The following is a 15319-nucleotide window of genomic DNA, read 5'->3' on the forward strand; positions in this document are numbered from 1 at the left end:
ATGGGAAAAGCGGCACGCATCATTTGCTGCTGTAATGAATATCCAATGTTTCTCATTTTGCATGAATAAATTATCTTTATTGTACAATACAGACACAGAGGATTCTCCAATATACACCCACCAATTTTTTTAGCCCTTGAATGACAATTTTATTGAATATTTAACCATCCACGGTCAATAACGCGTTGCAGTGCCGCCAGAAGCAACAAAACTGGTCGATTTTTCCTCTCCTTCTTTTCTCCTTCCACTATCTCATTCCAGCGCCATGAACATACTCCAACTCAACATCCCACACTAACTAAGCCGTAGACTGGTCAGTGTCACGTATTAGTATGGTCACCAGAGAGGGGGTAAAATGTATTCCCCTCGATTTCCCCGATCTGGCGGCGCTAGAGGAGAATACAGTTACCCTCTCTCTGACATCACTTGATTAGTCACGTGACATTCTGACACATACATGACAGAGACGGAACGCGTCACGCGACCAGGCCGTGGCGGAAGCGTGAGGGATGCTTGCTGCGGGGAATTGGGGAATGGCGTAGTAGAAGGGAGAAGGTGGAGTGGGCTGCCACAAAGCGTGGCGAATTCGGGTGTGACGTCATATGTTCACCGCAATAAAAGTGTGTCTGTTTCGACTAATACCTCTAACGCAGCTTCACAGATGGCCCGACTGACGTCGTTGCGACCGCGAATTCCCACTCTCATGTAAGCATGTAGCGCACAGTGTTCGAGACAATGCTAAAAAGTCCAATTCTCGAAGTATGAAAGATCACTTTAATTTTTTTTATCAATCCATGCACCTTCTTGTCATCTTTAAAAAAGTATTAGACATCTTAGGCGAAATCGGAGTTGTTTAGAAGTTATTCGTTTTCTGCCGACTCCCATAAGAGTTCGAACACTGTGTGGCGCCGCGGCTCGTCCATCCAATCCCGAATGCCTGGCTAAATGCGGACAATGATCTACACGGATTAAAATCCATGTTCACGTTTAGTTATGAGTTGCGCAAATATTTGTTCGACCAGAATATAAATTCTAATACCGTTCTACTTGGCGTTAGATTGGGAAGCATTTTTGGTGGAGCTTGACTGCTATAGCAGGCCACGATCTGATACAATAGTTCTCTGACTATGTTAGTTGTTGCACACAATTGTTTCAAAACGACATATAGTAAAATAAAATAATATATTGTGAAAATCTTCATTTTTCTTTGATCCTTTCAAATTCTCGTTGATGTATTATAATCTATGTAGTCTCTTTGTTTCGTACTTTAGATTTTCATCTAGAAAAATGATCAATTTCTAAAAAATAGTGGTAGGTTTATTAAAAGAAGGGCCTGGATGAGGTGACGCCATTTGAATTGTACATTTGTATGCAGACCACCGGTCACATAAAAACGATTGATTCAGTCGTGTGACGTGGATCGGACGCGCATAAATCCCGAAGAGAGTGGACACTCACGTTCTCTCATAAATTAATAGTCTCCGCTTCCACTCATTGTCGGCAGTGACCGTCACTCTTCGGAAATTACATGACTCGGTTAATATACTTTGAATGTGTGCCGCGGGATCCCCAGTCAGTTCCAGCGTTTTTAACAGAGGAAAATCCTCGTCTTTGGATCTCCTCAGCCTCCGAGACGCTTTCGCGTAGCATTTCCATAATTGTGGCTCGATCACGATCATCTCTGTTAGCGAGCAGGCTTTCTGCAGGAATTCGACCAGTCCTTTGTCTCCGTGGTTCAGGTGGATCCACATTGTTACGGAGAAACAGAACAGGACGTCGAAACGTGGCTTCTCGAACCGTTGGAGATATTCTTTCAGGGTCCTGTTGCTGTCTTCGCCGAGGAAGTCCAGGCACTCGAAAACAATCCGATCCGGTCGAGGATTACGTTCCTGCGCCCGCTCGATTAAGATCGGATCGAGATCCACGCCGAGCAGAGAGATCTCCGTTTGATGCAAGGACTTCTCCAGGAACTCTTGCAGCACGAACGTCAGGTCCTGGAAATGTTCGTGCGAAGGTAAAAATAATGTTTGCACGCGGCAGGGTCTTTAAACCTTGATTGGTATAATCATTTTCAGGAAAGCATTCGACATCTGAATAGAAAGAACAAAAGGGGTTCTATATCTGATACTAGACGAACTTCTTCGAATATTTTGTTCTTATGTATGAGATAATGCAAATGTTGAAAATTGAAATTGTGAATGTTTAAGATTAAAGGATTATTACGAGATTGTAAAACATCAATTGCATAAAAGACCACAGTCTAGTCGTCATGCCTGTGCATAAACATCTTCGCGAGGAATTGTATGTCTTGGTCCACTTACTAATAATAAAGATTAAAGGTTGCAGAGGCTCGTTTTGGATGTTTATTGACAAATTGCCGGGAGTGTGTTTACGGAAACGAGTTCCGGCGTAAAGGCGCCGCGACGGTATTAACGCCGAAAGGGAATTTCCGGAAGCGGCGGAGTTTCGAGTGATTTTCAAAAAGGGATAACACCGTTAAATTTAGTCGTGCGTCGTTTGTAATTTCGGATCACGGTCGGGCTCGTCCCATTTTCGTCCGACAGCTGTTTCAGTCTCACCCCCGCGTTACAGCCGACGTCTAGGCCTACGTATTTCCGGCCCGGATGGGCTGGCCGCCACACGCCACACGGAAGTTGTCGCACGCGCTCTTCCGCAGGATGGAATTGGTAATAATTCATGAAGTTCCCGTGCCGACTAGCGCCCGGATCCGTCTTATCCTTCTGTCTATCCTTAGATTGTGCCGGGGAATCGTCGTCCATCGGGGAAAATCTGAAATCACGTAACTCACAATTATCATTTTACAGGAATCTTCTAAAATCACCCCATGTAAAACGCTTTTGATGTGTGATTTACTCTTAAAATGAATATTAAGGGGATAAAGACTCGTTTCTAGGATTGCACTAGTGCGGAATGCGCCTTCTCATTTCTCGATGATCAAAAGTGCTAGATAAAAGATCAATCTAGGCCGAAATTGCCCTCAAAAGTCCTATTTTCACGTTTACGAGGCGTAATTTGCACTATGCGTTTGGTATTACAACTCCCCCAAATAATTCTCAGCATCACTTTGAATAGGGCCACGGCGACCTCGACGGTCTACTTAAAGATTAAAACGATGTTTCATGGATCTGTCGACCTTGTGGATTCAATACACAGGGGGAAATAATCGTCGCGAGATATTTCACGGCGTAACATCGCCGTCTAGACATCTTCGACGGTAAGAACAATGGGAAACGTCTATAGACACACGATAAAAGTCTGATAAAGTGGTGGTGGGGATCGGAGAGACGCTGTAAGAACGGAAGGATCGAGAAGATAATTCGCCGGTGTCCGCGACCCAAATAAATGCAGCCTTCGATCGGCGCGTTCGCGGTTGGGTGCGAGGAAGGTCTGAGAAATCGATGATGCATTGTCTTGCCGTACCCGCAGAGAAACTCTCAGTTCAATACTGCTGTTGCTTGTAGTGTTTGTACCATGCAATCCCCGATGAATTCCTCATATACTACAAAATAAAACACCTATTATTTTTCAAGTAAATAGATTTTTATATTTTTTCGTTGAATATGTTTCATCTTCGTGAAACGTTCGGTTTCTGTCGCAGCAATTTGGCAACCGGGGAGCACATGCTACCAACGCGGGTTACGAAACCTTTCCTTCCACGCGTCGCTTTTTATTTATACACGTGTCCAATGGTTTTTACACCCCCTTGCGTAAAACCGATTATAATCGAAGGAAAGAGAGGATGTCGAAACACACGACTCGATTCTTAAAAATTCATAACAGGTTCGCGTGAGCCAACGATCGAATGTCAATCGGTTTATCGTAATTCGACTGCGGATCTCTATGCGGTTAATTTAACACAACTAATGATGAATTTGCATGAAGATCCACAGTTTAACTACATTAAGTCGAGAGTCATAGATAACTTCCATTTCGTACTAAAAAAGAAAATAAACGATTTACGACTGGATCTAATGTACGCTCAAGAAGAAAGCATCTCGTGCCAAAGTTCCCACTTCTAAGCTCATTGTTTACTTGTTGCGAGTGGTTGCTCTCGTCCATATTATATCGAATGCGCAGCTGAGGTCTCGAGCATCGGGATTATCGCCGAGGCAGTCGTTTATGAAAGGAATGTCCGAGTGGCAGCCAGGTCGACAGGTTTCCGGAAATTTCGGATGAGCCAAGGCTGACCGTAGAGCCCGCAACCAGGATCAGGTAACCCGTGGATCGGTGGACGAGCAGCACGAGCCTCTCTCGGTCCTGCTTCAGCTGGCAGTGGTTTCAGCTTCTGTTCCTCTCGGCAATATCGTAAGGTAATCAGGGAGGTGGAAAGGAAGCAGAAACGAAATAGCTTGGGGAGCAGGTGTTAGGTGTACGGACACGCACACAGAAAGGTCCAAGAACAGAGAGAATACACAGTTCTTCGTGGGCTTGCTCGCGGCAATTTCCTCTTTCTTTGTCAGCGGCAGATGTGCCTGCAGGCCGGCCGGTGCAGACGAGCCACGCAGCACGAGATAACGAGGATTATGCGAAGGGATACCTGTGGAGAGCAGGCAAGCTGCCAGGGCGAATCGTGTCTCGTGTCTCGTGTGCCCAGGGCCCAGGGCCCCGTTTTTTCCATTCTGCTTGGACTGCGTCGGCAAGAAGTATCGATAGTATTTCACGCCAGGTTAGAACGGGATAGAGTTTCAGGAGACGCGAACTAATGAACGGCAGAATGCCTCCCGGAGAACCCGTCATCATTCACGTGCCTGCATCAATCGGACAAAAAACGTACACTGATCCTAGCCTCTTCTCCAAGGATCTACGAGGGTCAGCCAAATATAAACCGGACTCCTTCTTCAATCTTCGATTCCAGTGGACTTTTTAAAAAATACAAATTAGTTGTTTCTCTGCGTATGATTGATAATTTTTTAAAATTCCAGTTGCATAAAAAATAGATGGCCCTAAAGCCAATTCACACGAAGTGCTCCACCTCCTTGTTACTATCAAAATATAATCGAACAACGTCTTCTAGGTCCTCGTGCATTTTCCACGTACGTGATAATCGTTTGGAATTCTTGTAGAGACCATTCACGGTTTTCTTTTCATTATCATGTGGTGTTGCCATGCGCAGGGACACGCGTGAAGGATACCTTAGAGGTGACAAGGTGGTATCGTGTCTCGCATTCTTCGCAAACTCATCATCTCTGGCTCGCCGCGTAACGTGCCGCTGGCGTTCAATGAAAAAATGATTCCACTCGGCTGAAACTTCAGCGGTCTAAGAATTTCGTACGAATTTATGAATAAACCTCGTGCCGGTGTACACGATTGCCACACGACGATAGTTTGCCTAATTACGGAGGCCTCGACTAATCGCGGACAGATTGCATTCCGCGGCATAATTAGCCGCAGAACCTTCGTTGAACAGTTAGGTCGATCTAGAAACCCCGCTTTATGCGAAAACGTGGCGTAATAATCGCGGACGGTGGATAGAACACCATGATATTGTTACCATTTACGTTCGGCACGTCACGATGACTCGATTCGCAAGTATGAACGATAGAATCTGTCAGAGGAATCAACATGACCCATTTCGAATTCTATGATTTATGATTACCGCGGATCTTTGTGCGAAATAGTATTTTTCTTTAGAAAAATTTAGTCTTTAACTAAAATTTAGCCAGTAACTCAGTAAATTCGGTGACTCACGCGTTTGTTGACGCACTTTCCAAATAAACATACTGATATGTCACACCCACGCGTTTATTCTCGTCGCTGGTTGTTTCAAAGTTCTTTTGTGATGTATTTATACACATCTTAATATAAAATTTGGCATTTCATACACATTTTCGGCTAATAAATATACCTAACAGCTTTCAATGCTGTAATTCACTTTTTCAAAACACAAAATGATTCTGTGGCTAGACTCGAATAATTTAAAAGCAAATTCAAAAAGAAATTTCATTACTCTCCTCCAGTGAAAGAAAGTTGAAGTCCCAATTTTTTCAGGATCCTTGAATTTTTATACGTTTCGAAAGCCTTATTTTTAGTGCTCGGTAGTTCCAACAAGAAAATGGCGAAACTGTGTTCGTCGTTGAGTGTGCGGCACATTCGATCGAACCATGTTGAGTTTTTCAGAGATCCACGGTTTCCGGAACGTGGGACGACGACCAATTTTGGGTACAAAGGACAACGAACTCTCGCGGTGGCTCCATTCGATGATGCATGGTCGTTAGTCATCGTGGTACCGTCATCTATGATTCTGAAACGAGTAACGCCTGAAGGTATTTCACTATGTCGCAACTGTCTTTGGCTTGTGTTCTCGGTGAAGTCACGTCATTGCACCCAATGGCAGAAGAATCGTAAACAAATGCGTCAATGCGGTCGCAGGTGATAGCCAAAGCAGAAGAAACAATTCTATTACGGTCTTTGAACGTTGCCTCAACCATCAGTTGCACTTTATTCCGTAACTTGTACGTTTTTAACTGTTGGCAGTGCTGACTTGCTACGCTCACAGGTAGAGAGACTGATACGAGATACCTATTTCATCTACGTACGATATAAAAGGTCTGAGGATAATCGTAAACACATAATCAAATATGGAAGTTTGTGCTGCATAAACATAAACATTATAGACCTCACAGGACACACATGATTCTCTTACTTCCTCTTTGCATTTTTATTTTTATATTTGATCTAACGCGGTCCAGGGTTACAAACAAATAGTAACAATGATATGACTAACAATGATTCAGATGATAGGTTCAGTTCTAAACAAAAGAACGTGTTTCAGTCGACATAAACTTGATGAACAATCATTATCAAAACCACCAACGCTGTGCATAGATGAAAAACTTGATGTCTCAAATTTCTTCCCCATCTCATATTCATGCCATCTCTGCACCGAAAAGTAGCGTCCGCAGCAGAATTGCGAAATCAATAGTAACTCGAGGATCTACGACCAAGCGCGGTTATACCATCAGTACCACGACGGAAAAATAATTTGTCCATATTTATCGAGGAAGAGCGGGAGGCATACTGCGTTTCCGCGATGGACAATGGCAGCGCGCCGAAAGGGTAAATATTTCTCCGAGTTCCGTTCAATGGTACAAGGACAGCTGTAGCTGGTGTCTCGTCTACCTTTGATCCCCTCGTTCACTATACTACCTAGAACCGTTCGCTTGCAGGTAAAGTAAAATGTTCCCGAAAGTCGACCGTGAAGCAATCGGCTCGCATCCGGTGCATTGAAAACGCCGACAATTTCCTCGGCGGGAAATCCGCTTTTTCCGGATTCTTGTAGCCGACAAAACGGGTATCGTGGGCCCCGCGATCGGCAACGACAATCGCCGCGACAATAGGCGAGTCGGTTTCTAAGCCGCTCGAATTTGTTACGGGGCGGAAACGGCCCCCGTGCATCTCTCGTGTACGCTTGTTGCCATGAATGCCAGCATCATGGGGTATCTCGTATTCGCCACGCGCGTGTTCTCGCCGATTTTTCGGGGATCGTTCCTAAGCTCGATCCGCAAACACGACTTCATTCGAGCATTGCGGCCGTGACAATCCTCTCCAAGGATTTACTGCTGCGCGATTTCTCTTTGCGAGATTCACATATTGTCCTGCAGGCCATCGGGAACATTATTAGTTCCACATATAACTAATTCACGCTGATACACCCTGTTCATCAAATGAAGACCTCAGTTCTGTGGAGGAATTCTAGTTTCTCATCAATTTATCTATTACGACAGAAAAGTCAATTATGGAGCCCTGCACCTTAAAAATTATCTTTTGGAACACAAGAAGCGTCAGACATCGTACCGAGGACATTCAGTATATGTTGCAAGATGTCGATAGTGTCGTCGGTCAGTGTGGAAACCTGGAAACCATTAGGCAAGACAGATCTCATTCTAGAGGAGGTGGTACACTCATGATTATTCGTAAAAACATTGCGTTTTCTAAAATTAAGAACCTCCTTTCCCCTAACAAATCCGTAAAGTTACTAGACTTTCATTTAACACATTATCGACTGGTGATTATTGCATAATTTTAATGAATCTATGGTACATGGCTAAACACTTTTTAATAGAACCTTCAATAGCAACAGCAATTTCCATTGTGTACTAACAAGTCACCCTCAATAACGTCATCTAATAGTTTCATTTAAGATTGCAATGTAAAAGAAAATTTCTATGCTTTCTTTTGGTACAGCACAATTATTGAAAATCCTATTAATAGGCTTCCGGTAGGTAAAGTGTTAACTAATTCAGGCTCGTGACAAAGATTCTGGACAGAGTCGCAATACATTAGAAAGCGTCAGAGTTAGGTCCAGGGAGACGAACAGAGAGAGAAACGACGATCGTATCAATTTGCTGAAATTCTACATGTGGGTCTAAGAAACGATTTCCTCGGCAGTCCTTCTGTTAATAAGCGTATGCAGTTGCACGAACATCCGCGATCTAGCAACCGTGTATCGCGCCGCGCCGCGACGGAAGCTCGTCTCGTAAGCGGTGCCGTCATATCCGGAATAAGAGCTGGAGAATTCTAATTCAGCTGATCCCCCGGGTGTATCGTCGAGATCTGTTTGCTCAGCCGGTTCCACGAACCTTATGCCCATTGTGAGCCGCTGATCCGACTTGTATCCGCGTGTCCTCCTCCCACCACCATGCCCGCGCCGCTCGCGCTAGCTCAATTACGAACGGTTATCGGAAACGTGGGAATGTTCTCGCATGATCGCGCACCCAGCACTCCGCTTATCACTTCCGCGGCTCGAGCAGCGCCATAACTGACGCAATTTCCCGCGAAATCGATAGCGCTCTGGCATTTTCGAGCTTATTGTTCACTTGCACCGGTCGAGCGGCGATCAGGATTTCCCTCTTATTGTTAGAGCACGTGCTATACGATGTTGGACGGACATGTACATGTAGCCTTGACAGAGAGTGTTAGGCGAATTTGCGGTTGCAGCTTATCGCGAATGTAGACTCTTTGGAATTCATTAGAAGAATTCGAGAACATCGTTGCGCTATTTTCAGCTCATCAAAATTATTAAAAGAAAATCATCGATCAAGTGCTCTCTTAAGGTAGCCAAATGCCTCGTCATCTAATTAGTGACGCGCATGAATGGATTAACGAGATTCCCTCTGTCCCTATCTACTTTCTAGCGAAACCACTGCCAAGGGGGTAGCCAGTGGCTCATTTGCAAAATACATCGATCACCGATTAGCAAAGCAGATTGGCCTTCGGTTGCAAACGATAAATTTTCGTTGTACGCGATTTCAAGGGGCTCGAGCATGCAACTGGATCACCTCGGCAAGGATACGTCTTGAATGCAATTTATCGAGTGCTTCGAACCAGGGAGAACATTGTCGAACGCGACTCTCGACTCTAGCTATGTTGCGCGTTCACGGTATTTAATAACCATCCTCTTCGGAATAGTTGTTCATCACTCATAAGCGGATCGTTGAATTTTTTACGTTCGTGTCGTCACTGTCGTCAGCGAATAATGAGATCGTACAACTTTTCCGTCGATTTGTCAAGACTTTTAGCGACAGTTTTCAATGGACGCGCGATCAATGACGTTTATCGATCGTTTTCGCGCTTGACCTTTCGAGACAATGAATGATATCATTCCTTTTTCTTGTTAGCGTATTAGTAACGTGTTTCGCGGAGGTGAGCGAAAGAGTTCCCCGTGACTCGCGTACCGAGAAAACTAGGAATACAATTGTAATCTTCGTAATGAGTAATCTTCGCGTAATCACAGCTGAAAAGCTAAAATGTGTGGCCCCGATTTCGCAGTACCTGTCGACTGCTGAACATGACCCTGTGTCTCGTGCGCGAGGAGACAGTTCGTTAACTCGGATTAGAAACGGCAGGATCGACTTGGCCTCGGAATCGATATTGCGGGCCTTGCTCACCGAATCGGACGTGTCTGATGGACGAAGGTCGATGCCGAGGGAACAACGGGAGGCGAAAAGAAAAAGGTGGGATGACGGTTTATCGTACGGAATGGAGTGCCGATCCGTGGCCGAAGTTGCGAAACCGTGGCTTCGTTCACGACCGGCCAGGAGATTGGCTCGATTCGCTCGCGTGCCGATTGAGAAACGGTCGTGATAACGAGATCCCCGAAATCTCATTCTATTCTTCCAAAGTTCCTCTATATTTAAAAATTCGATCGATAAAGCGTCGATAGAAAAATCGAGAAACATGTCCTCAACATCTCGGAAATCATAAAACCTAGGAGAACTTTTCAGGAATTTATTCAAAGGATCTCTGAAATGTGGAGAAAGGTTGAATGTTGGTCATGGGACATTATAAAGACGTTGAACCTCAATATTCGAGACTCGGAACAAGGTTTCGCGACCGTGAAAGGAATCGCGATTGTGTAAGCCAGAAATTCAGAAGGCCGAAATGTCAATCTCCCAAAAAGTCGTTATAGCGCTCCCTCCTCTCTGCTAGATCGCGTTCAACCATGCTGGTAGTCGAGAGCACTGCAATCGCCAACCAGTAATTGCACCGGCGGCGGCTGCAACACCTTTTCAGCGACGTGCGTGTGCACTTCCTCGCCGTCAATTACGGTCGACTCCTTAATGCTATGTGTTCGTACAAGGTGTTTCGGCACGCGTGTCGCAAGCCACGCGAGCGTGTACGAATCCGTTCGACGACCATAAAGATACCTCAAAATCAAGGCAACTAATGATACTTGACGATTTAATGAAATTGATAACAACGCGAAATTCGAATCACTCGGATTTCCACGCAGTTACCGAGGGATCGTTTCGACACTGCGGACACCGTACACGTGGCTGATCGGATTTTACTGGCTTGTTGCGTGAGTTGCGTCATGGGCGCACCTTTACACGGTCGAGGTGTGAAAAGTCCCTTGCATACATAATGGGTATAATATTTGGCATCATTTTAGTCAGAAAAACGTCACAAATATCTTGCTAAAAGTATCATAAAGAAATAATTAAGGGCAACAAAGTTTTTTACTTCCACGTTCGAAGCAAGGGGTAAATGGTAAAGAATAATGTCTATACACGATACAAGCGTCATTTTGGACCCGAAGTTTTCGCATGTATCGGCCATACTGAATCTGCTGGAGAGCAAGACACTGTCTGCCAGCGACTAGCGGCTGCGAAACACGGGAACGCGAACCTCAGCCCGAGGTCGGCATTCTCTCATGGCTGTCGTTTCACTCGTTCGCCGAGAAGTGTCCTCGAAAATCAACGCAAGCGTTCATTGTCAACGCTGCCAGCCAGACGGCCGAGCCTGCTTGTATCGGAAACGTGCCGTTGCTCGCCGCTACCTTGATGATAGGCGGCGTCATTGAACACCGGCTAAAACCAACTCAACTTCCCCCTTCCGCGAACACAATCGTTCTTATGGTGGGAGCGTAACGCGATTGCGCGACCCTGCTTGATCGAAGACCAGTCCGAAACGTTCGCGGACGTGTCGAAACCGTGAAAAGCTGTTCACGATATGAAAAATTTCGGGGAATTCACGATCATAGATCGTCGAGCACTTCCGGATATGCAATCAGGAGACTTGCGTCGCGATTAAAGAATGATCGAACTTTCCATTTCACATTTTTCTTGATGCTCGAAGTCCCAGAAGAATTTTCACGATTTTATTTGAACCCTACATCGCGAGCTTGACTAAAAGTTCTAATGAAAAGTCTAAATACAAACGATTGTAAGAACCTTGTCTAATAAGAACAGAAAAGTACTTTTGAAGATACGTGAACGTAGTCAAACTTTGATTACTTCGTCTCAATATCCAACATTACAGCCCATTGTGAGCTTTATCGCGCTCATTGGATTTTCGTTCGAAACCGTCGAACTGACGCAACCGTCGACGATCGTTATCGACAGAACTGTAGGTGTGTACGATCTCGCATGCCCAACGAAACGGGGATTTATTGGTCCCTATGAATCAGTAGACACACGTGCATACTAGCGCAGTATTTACACATGTTCGAGTGTAAAGCGAGTGCAACGCTCCATGCTCGCTCGGGAGAACGTCACAGTGATTGCGTGCCGATCATTACGGCGTCACTGGAACAATTGGAATTTACGTAAGTATGTTTCAATGCGAAAGAATGGTTCAACCGCCGCCGTTCCGTCACGATGGAAAGTTTACGCGATAACCATCGATTCTCGGAACGGTTAATCGCGCTCGAATTTTTTTCCATGATAGACGAACCTTTCCGAACTTCGATCATGACGTATCAAACACCAACATGCCACGTTCTGAATCGGTACCGTTTACTTCCATTTCCATGGCTCTTCGTTTCGATTTTCTGAACCAGCTGGATCAGTGTGCAACGGGATCAGGAATCGCGGGACACTTTGTGAAGATGATTCCGTTTGTGAGCCACTACTAATCCAATTACAAAACTTCTTTATTTTTCATTTTTTTTTTGTGGAACTTTCACCAACTTATTTGAGGCAGCTTTTTATTAAAATGACATTAAACGCGATATAATTTGAACTTGAACTGTATAGAATCGGTTACCCTCACCCGGCCGGCCACGCGGTCCGTGTTTACGCGCGCTGTCCTCTTCTAAGTTCGTCGCGGTCAAGACTTTGCTGTAAATCGATATTTTTCAATTCCTTCAATTTGTCTACTATCAATTTTTGAAATGTTCACAGCTCGATGAAAATTTGGAGAGAAGCGACCACCAAATCCATTAAACCTACCTCCTACCTTTGCAATGAAACTGACGGATATTTTTTCATCGCGCCCCGTACTGCGCGATGACATTAACGAAGATAAAAATGAGCGGAAATAAATCTGAAGGAGCTTCTTATTCACGGAAGATGCCTGCGTGCCTGTGACGAATAATAATATCCGGCGACCATCGGGCAGGGGAGTTTTCCATAAAACGCAGTTTCTATAGGATACACGCATCCTGTTGGGTCGTGGCCTCTATTTTCCATGGTGCACGCGGCACGGTGCAGCTGCCAGGGAAACCCGGACGAGGAAGAGAACGCTTTGGAAACGTGAACAAGGGGAACAAGGAGATCGGGCGCGTTTTAATTTCGCCGCAACCCCATGGAACCGTGTGCCGGCGGTTCGCCACGGCCGAAAGATGCACAACTGGCGCACGTGGCACACTATCTTCGGTTTCAACAGAAATTGGGGCGACCTACTGCCTGACCAACAAAGGAACACGGACAGAAATCAAATTTCAAGTCCGGTATATAGCTCGCCTATACATTTCTTTTCTACAATAATTGATATACGGTGCTCCCAATTATTATTAATTAACCATTAAAATTATGTTATGAAAACTAGGATGATTTTTTTTAGATATTCGTTAGAATGTTGCTGAAAAATAAGGGCCAACTGGCGATCGAGCAATATGTATCAATTTTTTCTTCTATCCGATTCCGTCGCAAGGAAACTGTGTCCGGCTTCTTTTCGATCACAGCTCGTATGCCTCGGATAGCATAGATCGTTCGAATAGATCGCGGTACGGTTCCGGGATCGATAATGCATCGAAGGCTCATCCTATTGCACATAGGCGAGTTTGTATCTCGCGTTCTTATCTCGGCACCGCCTTTCCGTCGTTTGTAAGCGTCACTCACGCGTGGGATGATCCGTGTATCCCTTCCAGTGCTCCTTCACCGCAATCTTCGTCCACAGTGGCTGGCATCGTTCTCGGTTTATGAAATTTTAGTAGTCGCTTTCGTTTTTTTCATCGTCGATCGTTTGTTTTCATCCGCCTTTGTTATCTATTAATATAGTTTCCATAAAGTGTCGTCCGTTGGAATATACTTGATGAAAAGTAAAGATAAGACATCTCAAATAATTTAAGAATGTGCAGTAAGGTGGTACAGCTGGCAAACTGGAATTTTCGAAGCGATTCAGAGCGGTGTTTAGAGAAAGTGCCGTTTCGCTGAAATCAATGTGGCGAACGGCGTCCAATTCTTCCCGGGATAAAAAAGTTGATGGGCCCCCAACGATATCCTGTTCCCCTTGCCACAGAAACGACCGGTGTGTGCTCGTTCCTGTATCCTCTTCCTTTTCCTCCCGCCTTCTCCCTTCGACTATTTATCCTTTCTCGGGCCGAGCCGGGGCATGAGCGAAAATGCTGGGGAACCGGTTCCAGAATTTTTCGTCGGTGTTCATGTCCCGGACTTTAGACCGGTATTCCTCCACGTTGCTGCAGGATGCGTAGGCCGTCCGACGCGGTGCATTTTGCGGATTGCCGTCCATTCCGGATACGCGAATTCGTACCACATTCGTGTCACGAATACAACACTCGTATCCGCCTCGCGCACGTCCGGATAGAAACGATGCAAATGCTGAAACGCGTCCACGCGAAACGGGAATCCTAAGCTCTACGACTTTCAAATAATTTCAAAATCTACAAGAAACATTCCATTTTCCCCCGCGACTTCGTCCAATCGCGAGGTAATTGCAAATATCACGTGTTATTTAGCTCCGTCTGAGCAATTGGAGGACTTGTAGAACGATCGCCGTATTGAAACATTTAAAGGATAAAAATATACGTCAGGGCCCGCTCCAGGGCTGTAAGTGTGAGAAAAATATTGATGTGTTAAATGCCCAATTAATAGAAAATTTTACATACCGATTTTTTCGTTCGCTAATTATTTTACAATCGATCAAGCACTAAATGCACTACTTTTACATTACTAAACGAACTTAGTAACCATAGTAACTATTTTCAATTCTTATATAATATATACGATTTAAACACTTTAAGAATTTAAAATGTATTTTAACTGATGGTGATTCTGTTGACATAAACGGGGTAGAATTAGCAGAGGAAATTTCAGCAGTGTCTGCGCTTTTGGGCAAAAAAGAAAGCATAAGCAATGTACTAAGCTTAATTACAACGTTAAATTTTGCCCCAAACCTTACTTATTGCTTTAAGAATATTCCTAACGATACCAATAACTGTAGCAAGTGGCGAAAGGAGTTTCTCCAAGTTAAAATTAATTTAAGAACTTTTTACGTTCGACTACTACACAAAATCGTCTTAATGGTTTGACCATTTTGGCAATTGAGTATGAAATTGCTGATCAAGTAAATTTAAAAGATGTAATAAAAAAGTTCGCAGAACTGAAAGTAAGAAAAAAAGGTTTTTGTGATTTTAGCGTAGTTGTTCGTGCAATAATACACATTTTTAAAAGCATTTGAAAATGTAAAAAATTATATGGTTAACAATTTGTGGCTAGGTACAGATATTTCTTAATTAATTTCTACTGTTTTGTACTTCTTGATTATCAATGTTATGTTATATGTTTCTTTCTAAATACATGCTTTTATTAAAATTTAAATAGAATGATTTGATTTT

At 44.3% G+C, this 15319-nt stretch overlaps 1 protein-coding gene across 6 annotated transcripts in view; it reads right to left on the minus strand.

The window, feature by feature from the left end:
• The window catches only part of LOC143208679 (BPTF-associated chromatin complex component 1), a 29285-nt gene that overhangs the window by 3066 nt on the left and 10900 nt on the right, over nt 1-15319 (minus strand). For 4 of the 6 annotated variants that reach the window (XR_013008956.1, XR_013008954.1, XR_013008955.1 and 1 more), the window contains exons 2-3: nt 2580-2790; nt 1459-1994 (exon numbers count right to left, since the gene is read on the minus strand). The gene's annotated coding sequence lies outside the window, so the exon portion shown is untranslated. Of the gene's footprint in view, nt 1-121; nt 1995-2579; nt 2791-15319 lie in introns of all 6 variants that reach the window. The other 2 variants (XR_013008959.1, XR_013008958.1) reach the window with 1 other exon arrangement.

This window comes from Lasioglossum baleicum, chromosome 5, assembly GCF_051020765.1.
Source record: "Lasioglossum baleicum chromosome 5, iyLasBale1, whole genome shotgun sequence".
NCBI classification, from domain to species: Eukaryota; Metazoa; Arthropoda; class Insecta; order Hymenoptera; family Halictidae; genus Lasioglossum; species Lasioglossum baleicum.